At 38.2% G+C, this 8,449-nt stretch overlaps 2 non-coding genes across 2 annotated transcripts; both read right to left on the reverse strand.

Moving 5' to 3' along the window:
- Positions 1-3,236: 3,236 nt before the first annotated feature.
- On the reverse strand, positions 3,237-3,318 carry Trnal-aag (transfer RNA leucine (anticodon AAG)). The gene has a single exon. It is a non-coding gene; the product is annotated as a tRNA-Leu (tRNA).
- A 3,132-nt stretch (positions 3,319-6,450) lies between these two features.
- Trnal-uag (transfer RNA leucine (anticodon UAG)) lies at positions 6,451-6,532 on the reverse strand. Its single transcript has one exon. It is a non-coding gene; the product is annotated as a tRNA-Leu (tRNA).
- Positions 6,533-8,449: the final 1,917 nt, after the last annotated feature.

Consider the following 8,449-nt stretch of genomic DNA (forward strand, 5'->3'; position numbering starts at 1 on the left):
TTTATGGTTACCATGGCAACCAGCAACATCAAATATAGCTAAATTATATATCAAAATGTTCGCAATAAGATTTTAGGAAAAGTCACCAAATTTAGTTGAAATCGGATAAAGGGCGAAGGAGTGGCAAATGGAAATCTGGTAGGGGGGCACAATGTGCCCCCCCTTGGGCTTTATAGGGTTAAATGCGAGCGAGCGGAGCGAGCAAGCTTGAAAATTTTGACATTTTACAGTCCAAAAACTGCCGTTTTAGCTCTATCTTTTCGCTTTGGAGATTAAAGAGGGGTTGGCGCACCGGGCGCAACAGCTGGCAATTACTGGCAGCAACGTCAGGAGAATGGCACAACGATTAAATGCGAGCGAGCGAAGCGAGCGAGCTCGAACATTTTGGCATTTCACTGTTTAATAAATGCCGTTTTTAGCCTCATCTTTTCGCTTTGAAAATTAAGGCGGGGGGGGGGGGGGGCGCACCGGGCGCAACTGCTGGCAATTACTGGCAGTAACAACAGGAGAATGGCAAAGCGATTAAATGCGAGCGAGCTTGAAATTTTTGATATTTTACAGTCAAAAAATTACCGTTTGTAGCTATATTTTTTCGCTTCGGAAATTAAGGGGGCGCACAGGGCGCAACTGCTGGCAATTATACTGGCAGTAACATCAGGAAAATGGCATAACAATTAAATGCGAGCGAGCAGAACGAGTGAGCTTGAAAATTTTGACAGCCGTTTGCAGCTATATTTTTTCGTTTTCGAAATTAAGGGGAGGGGCACACCGATCATAACTGCTGGCAATTACTGGCAGCAACATCAGGAGAATGGCATAACGATCATATCGTCCGTATCACTTCAGTCAATCAATTTTCCTTACAACCTTTTTGTTACCCCAAGGTTCCACAATATTATGTTTTCTCAATTTACTTTGTTTTGATTATGCAACCTTATTCTATGTTCCCCAAGAAAGTGAAATGTTTATGTTCTTTTCGAAAAAATGAACTAAAGTTTGAATTGATTAAAATGCGAGCGAGCGGAGCGAGCGAGCTTCAAAATTTTGACATTTTACAGTCTAAAAACTGCCGTTTGTGGCTATTCTTTTTCGCTTTGGAAATTAAGGGGGCGCACCGGGTGCAACTACTGGCAATTTAATACTGGCAGCAACATCAGGAAAATGGCATAGCGATTAAATACGAGCGAGCGGAGCGAGCGAGCGTGAAAATTTGACATTTTACAGTCCAAAAACTGCCGTTTGTAGTTATGTTTTTTCGCTTTGGAAATTAGGGGGGGGGGCGGTGCGCCACTGGTAGTCAAGGATGTCGGTTTATGTTCATGATTGGGGGAGGTATGACCAGCGAGGGGGCGTCGAAGTGACCAAGCGGGGGAAGGATGTCCAAAATCTGCACTTAAGAGCATCCCCTAATTGTTTGTGTTTGTGTGTGTGTGTGTGTTTTATACACGGAAAAGTTCGGAAATAGCCCAGGTCAAGTCTTATTATTGGTAATGCAAGGCATTTTAATATAGACTATAGTTTGTAAAGCAACACTCAGTGATCTAGCTTTGATATAACGAAGTGTGAGGTATAAAGGTGTATATTCTACATCACATTGCGCAACATTGCAGCGACTCTTTGCCGTTGGGATGTTCTGAGTACACTGCTCCATCCTGCTTATCATTCAGAATGCCAACCAGGAATCACGAGGAATCACAATCTTTTGTCGGCTCCGGGCTTTTTGAACAATGTTTCACACAATTATTGATGGCTCTTTAATTATGGTTGAAAGAAATCTTAGAGAAAAAAAAAATTTCTTGCTTACCCTTTCATGTCAATTTCAAAAGCAGTTTACTAACTCTTGAATTACCATTTTGATATTTTTTCCCCCAGCGGATTGGGGAGGGGGGGGGGGGCACGTGCCCCCCCCTCCAGTTACGCCACTGATTGGAGACCTATAACGAGGGAGGGTGTGGGCGGGTTATCTCCCTCCCATGCGATGGAGCTTTTGCATTTTCTGAATTGATAATCCGTTGCACAACAAATGAAATATACCTTATACGTATACAGTACGGTCGATAGATAGTAAACACTGTATGGTATAGCATCAGTGCTGCCAGAGCCGGGGTGCGATTGTTTTTGTTTTTAGTTTTTGTTATTGTTTTGTTATTGTTTTGTTTTGTTGTTTGTTTTCTTTCCTCCTGGTGATAAAAAAAAAATAAGACATAAAAAAGAACAATTATTTAGCGTCCGGCGTTGAGGTCGCTCGCAGACTGAAGCGTTTTTTTTTTTTGTTTTTTGTTTTGTTTGTTTGTTGTTTTTTTTTAAGGTTCTGAAGGGGGGTGCGTTCGCACCCAGCGCACCCCCCCCCCCCCTGGTGACGCCCACGTTATCAGATGTTTATTCGAATGTTTGCTTTCTGCATTTTCTCTAAATTCATAAACACAAATATAACAATTCAATGACAAATAGATTGAAATTTTAAATAGACGTAGTTATAAAGTAAATAGATACCTATACTTATACGATTCATAACCTCATAGGACGAGTTCTTTGACATTCATAAAATGTCAAGGCATCTTCAATCGTCTTACCACTGGAGGACAAAAATGAAATGTAAAAATGTCGGGTATGATTGAGGTAAGAAAAATCGAGAGTTACAAAACGCCTGGAATGAATCAGCGTCAATCTTCCCGAGCATATATAGTATTAGCCATCAGAAGACTATTGCACAGTCTAAACATTGCTGTAGATATCACTCAATCTAAGAGTTGCCTGCGACATTTTTAGGCGAAAATATTTTCTAGCACTTTGTGTATGTAAATGTTCAATTTGCATTGCAGTAATTTCAGTCGCAATTGTTATGTTTTCTGTATATTTTTTCCTTTGCAGTACATTTGATATGCTCTGTATCTTGACTAATAAACGGTAGTATGTTTTACACAAAAATCTGGGAGTTGTTCCAGTCTGTTTCTGCACACCCAAAGACTCGACTGTTATTGTTTCATCTAGTACTGAATCTGCTTTTTACATGTATTGTTTTTATTCAGCTATACCAAGGTATATACTTTCTTTTTTTTTTAAATTGCTTTATTTTTGCACTTGCTTACAAACACATAGTCCTACTCTTCTGACGTTCTAGATTTTTTTAAAGTACTATTTATTTGGTGGACTAATCCCTTAATGAAATTGCCGGCATTAGTAATTGTACTTGGTGATTGCAAATAAACAAAATGGAAAAAGAAAAGAGTAAACTTTGGCAGCGGTGGGATTCGAACCCACGGCATCGAAATGACTGGTGCCTTAAACCAGCGCCTTAGACCGCTCGGCCACGCTACCGTGCACTCCGCCGTTTAAAGGGGAAGGCTAGTAACTGATCAGTGGAATCAGTGGAAATGCTGGGAGATGATTGTTCCGATCCTTATGGGATTCATTCTAGAGTTCATTGTATATCTATTGTTGTGTGAAAATGATTTGCTTCAGAACGGTCTCATATTCAAGTAATGTGCAGATTAATGCTCCGTCACTGACCAGGGACGCTAACCTGGAAGCATTAAATTGCACATTACTTGAATATGAGACCATTCTGAAGCAAATCATTTTCACACAACAATAGATATACAATGAACTCTAGAATGAATCCCATAAGGATTGGAACAATCATCTCCCAGCATTTCCACTGATTCCCACTGATCAGTTACTAGCCATCCCCTTTAAGTATTGAATCCAGTGTATCAGAAGCAGCAGACAAGTTTGGTTTTCGTTTGTAATGTTTGCGTTCAAATAATTCATATCAATCTTTACACATGCGACCATAGCTAAACTAAAGCTGCAGTACAAGGTGTGTATTTCTAAAATGGAAATTGAACCTGAAAGTAACAGTTGCGTTGTGGTGTTTGACAAACGCTTATACTATATTGGAGGAGAGGTACATCATATTATTTTGTTGCAATGTTGTACCGATTAGACTTTATTCACCACCAACTGTATGATTAAAGTATTCGACACGTCAACCATCGAAATAAAATGGTTATACAGTCTAGCAGGTAAGGGAACGCAAAGAATATTCCATTAGAAGTTCGAGACAAACTTTCCTAAAACTTATTCTGCTTCTCACGCCATAGAATACTGGAAAAACGGAAATTTTTGCCGACCACCCTTACGAAAACCAAGAGGCAGATTAATTGTGGAAATTTGTTTAAATTTACACTTTTTTTACACAAATTTGGGTGTGTTCTGTTATGACTGCTAGCGCTAATAGGAAAACACAACATTTTGTCAAGCTAGGAGGTTCATGAGCTGGTCGAGTTCAAACTGGTTATAACTATTCAAACAAATTTTGGTTTGCTAGTGATGCACGAAAGAATTCCACAGGTGCATAATTAAGTTTGTGCCTTTGATGATCGAGGCATGACGCCGCTATCATTTCTGAGCAATCTGAAGATTCATTTTGAACTCTAACGTGATATCGGGTATATTTCACTTGTTTATTCATTAAATGTAATGAAATGTTCTCAATGAGTCAATCCCTTCCAGAAATATCTGCAAAAGTGTAAATCAGACCTGTACGTTGTGAAAATGTGTAAAACTTAATCCTCAAGAACAGCGGATCTCATCACTTTTCCGTTTAATATCAGCAATTAAAACTGACATGGTAAAAAAAAAAAATCTTGAGTAGAACTCTTTATACGTCAATGTGTAAGATTAGTGCCAGGACATGTCCAGTTGAGTAATTTTGATTGTTGTTGTGATTGTTTTTCTGTCTCACTGTGTTTGTTATTTTAGCAATATTTGCCCAATTTTGAGTCGAGCATCCCCCTGTCTTTAGCATTATGACTGTATCGCTCATCTTTATGAATAGGGATGGCGGAAAGTAATCACCATCATAAAGAAAAATCCTCGTAGAGTGGGTTGTCATTATGCAATGAGGCATGACTCATTATTGTCTTCCTTTCTGTGAGGCAGATCCAGTTTGGCACAATATTTTTGAGTGGCGGCATCGAACATGGATTAATGGGAAATAACGACAGTCGTAACTCCAATCTCTTGAGCCTCCTTGAATGTATGAATGTAGTCATAAACATCAGTGTATTTTTTTTCTTTTTCGTGATGAACTTCTTGATGAGACAGGACAGGGTCACGTGACTCCATGAACGCCTGGTCGGAATCCTTGGCCAAAGCTGCTGAAGATACATCATTCCCTCTCTCACCAGACGTCCTCGAATGCCGGTGGGGAAACAGTGGGAGTGACAGTAAACAGTATTAGGGCAATGTCTCATTAAACTTCGTAGTGGCTGACAACTCTTTAGAGATATCGAAATCCTTGATTTCAGTATCTTTAAAAGTCTTTAAACAGTCTTTAAACATCTGATTGGCAGAGAGCAATTTGTCAGTGAAAATTACTGACTAAGTATCTAATGAGATTGCCCCCTGGTTGGTTTCGTATATTCCAAAGACATTATCTGGACTTTGACCTCGTGCCAGTGTATTTGCGCATTGTGCAAATCTTGGTAAGAATCGAGTCGCATTATCTACCCGTTCGTGTTTTTATTTTTTTTTTATTTTTTGACATCGTGGGCACACGATCTACCCCAAATTTAATGCAATGATGTGTGTATACACAAACACATAGGTAAGCACTGTAGTTGCAATCAACTATCACATCTTTACACATATAATACAGTCGTGGAGACATTATTATTGGCGTAAGACAGTTTAGTATTCCACAGGAGACGTAGCTTCTTCTTCATATTTCCTTTATTTTGTGTTCGAGCTTCCGGACGTTTCGGCCTTCATCAGGATCTATGCAAACAAAATGAGAAAATAATAATGTGCCTCTGCCAGTGATATTTATAACAAGACATACATGCATGTGAAATAACAAAACCACAAACCTCTCTGTCATGGCGTGTGCAAATATAAACACAAAATAAAGGAAATAGGAAGAAGAAGCTACGTCTCCCGTGGAATACCTTACTGTCTCACGTCTAAATAAGTAAATAAATAGATAAATAGATAAATGAATAAATGAATAAATAGATAGATAAATGAATGAATAAATATATATAAACATATATATATATATATATATATATATATATATATACATACATATAATTAGAGAGAGAGAGAGAGAGAGAGAGAGAATGAGGCAAAACATTGTTACTATTCCCAAGCGACCAGACTGCTTTCATTATTCAAGTGTGCCTACACAGTAATCAAATTCCCAAGCGACCAGACTGCTTTCATTATTCAAGTGTGCGTACACAGTAATCAAATTCATTTGTTGCTTCAGGAGCGTTTGGTATCTTCTTGTTTTTTGGCCAATGTTTCATCACTTTTTCACTGATATCTCTGGAAATCACGTAATGGACTGATGAATATCGTCGAGAGGAGAAAAAAAAAAACATATCATACTCATGCAATTTGAAGATGCGACGTAATAAGTTGAAGTAGAAAATCAAAATTTGTTGGCAGCGATGGGATTCGAACCCACGCCATCGAAATGATCGGTGCCTAAAACCGACGCCTTAGACCGCTCGGCCACGCTACCACACATGCTCATAACGTGTCATATGCTCTGATTGCCACAAGCAAAAGCAACGAACATTGCGACATCACCGCGAAACGTTCTATACATGTATTTTTATGCCTCCGCCACGAAGTGGTGCCGTAGGCATTATGTTTTCGGGTTGTCCGTGTCCTTCCGTCCGTCCGTCTTTCCGTCCGTTCGTAATGAATTTTGCGGACAGCGTAACTAAAAAACCTTTTGAGGTATTACAATGGAACTTGGCATGTGTGTGTATAAGGTGGTAAAGTTGTGCCAATCAACTTTTGGGTGCACATGCTCAAGGTCAAAGGTCAAAAGGTCATGGTCAGATGCTCAAAATTTCACTATTCCCCCCATATATTATCTATGCAATGCCTGAAGATATTTTCCTGAAACTTAGTGTATACATATTACCCAATTAAGATTCTCTTGTGAAAGTTTGGGGTCATCAGGTCAAAGGTCAAAAGGTCGAGTAAAATGTTAGAATTTTACTTTTTTCTCCATATCTTGCAAATGGTTCAAGGTATCTTCATAGAACATATGCCTGTACTGACTGGCAGTGATTATCTAGTGAATTTTGGGTTCATGGGGTCAAAGATCAGGGGTTAAAAGTCAAGGGCAACTCTTGAAAATGTTATTATTTCCCTCATTATAAATGCAATGCTTGCAGGATTATTTTTTCAATAACTTGGTATATGCATGTATAACCCAATAGAGATTCTCTGGGATTTTTTTTTTTTTTTGGGGGGGGGGGGCAAAAAGGTCAAAGGTCAAAAGGTCCAAAATCAAGTGAAAGTGCTGAAGTTTACCTCTTCCTCCATATCTCGGAAGTGGCTCAAGTTATCTTGAATCTTAGTATATATTTATGCATGTTCTGCCTGACAGTGATTCTCTTTTGAATCTTAGGGTCAAAGGCCAGATGAAAATGGTAGCAATTTACTATTCAATACAGAAATTGCACTTTTTCTTCGTACCTTGAAAATTACTCAATGCATAAACTTATGAAAGGGTCGAAGTCAAGTAAAAGTCCTAAAATCCCCAAAGACACGCTCTCTCAGTCATCCAATTAAACCTAGGTCAAGGAAGGTGAACATTCAACACATTTGTGACAAACATATATTGTTTTAATATTTTGCCAATTTTGTGAAAATGTAATCACACATTGTCCACATGTACTATATACAGAATAGGCTATTGATGCCATTTTTTTCCTTGTTCTGGAGAAATGCATCTAAACTTACTGTCGAAGTCTGTGTGTTTCCTTATTTGACAAAAAAGAAAGAAAGAAAAGAAGTTAGAATAAACACATGTAGTATAATATTATGTTCTATAGTAAAGTGCCACATACAACCCATCACAGGAAAGACGATAAAGCATTTACTTGATAGGTCTGGTGTTCCATGAAACCCGCAATTGAAAATGATTTACAAGACCATTTTCCCAAACAGTCAGAATATATACATTCCTCTATATAGACTATCCATGTCATTTCCTTGTACTGGAGTTACACATTACATTTACTTCCCGAGATGGTTTGTTGACTGTCTATGGGTAATTTAAAAAAAAACATTACAAATACATGAAACATAAGATGTTTCACAGTAAACAATACAGAAACTGATTTAGAAAACATGGATGAAATAGATTGCGAATGAAGAGGAAAGCAGGGTAAAATGTAAAACATGAGAAATAATTATCACACCTTTTGATTTTTTTTTGTCATAGTCTTGAAAGCTTGGTTAAAAAGGCAAAAAACAAAAAACAAACAAAAAATAAGGGTGGTACTGTTTAAGATGACCAAAAACGCAAGTGAAACGCAAGTTCAGGTAAATCATCAGATACAGATGCAGCTCTGCGTACGAATAAGTATAAGATTAGAGTTTAATGTTTGAAATTGTTTCAAGGATCCATTTTTTATCT

This window comes from Diadema antillarum, unplaced genomic scaffold (genome assembly GCF_040938485.1).
Source record: "Diadema antillarum isolate AM-2024a unplaced genomic scaffold, OU_Dant_1.0 seq00000364_RagTag, whole genome shotgun sequence".
Taxonomy (NCBI): domain Eukaryota; kingdom Metazoa; phylum Echinodermata; class Echinoidea; order Diadematoida; family Diadematidae; genus Diadema; species Diadema antillarum.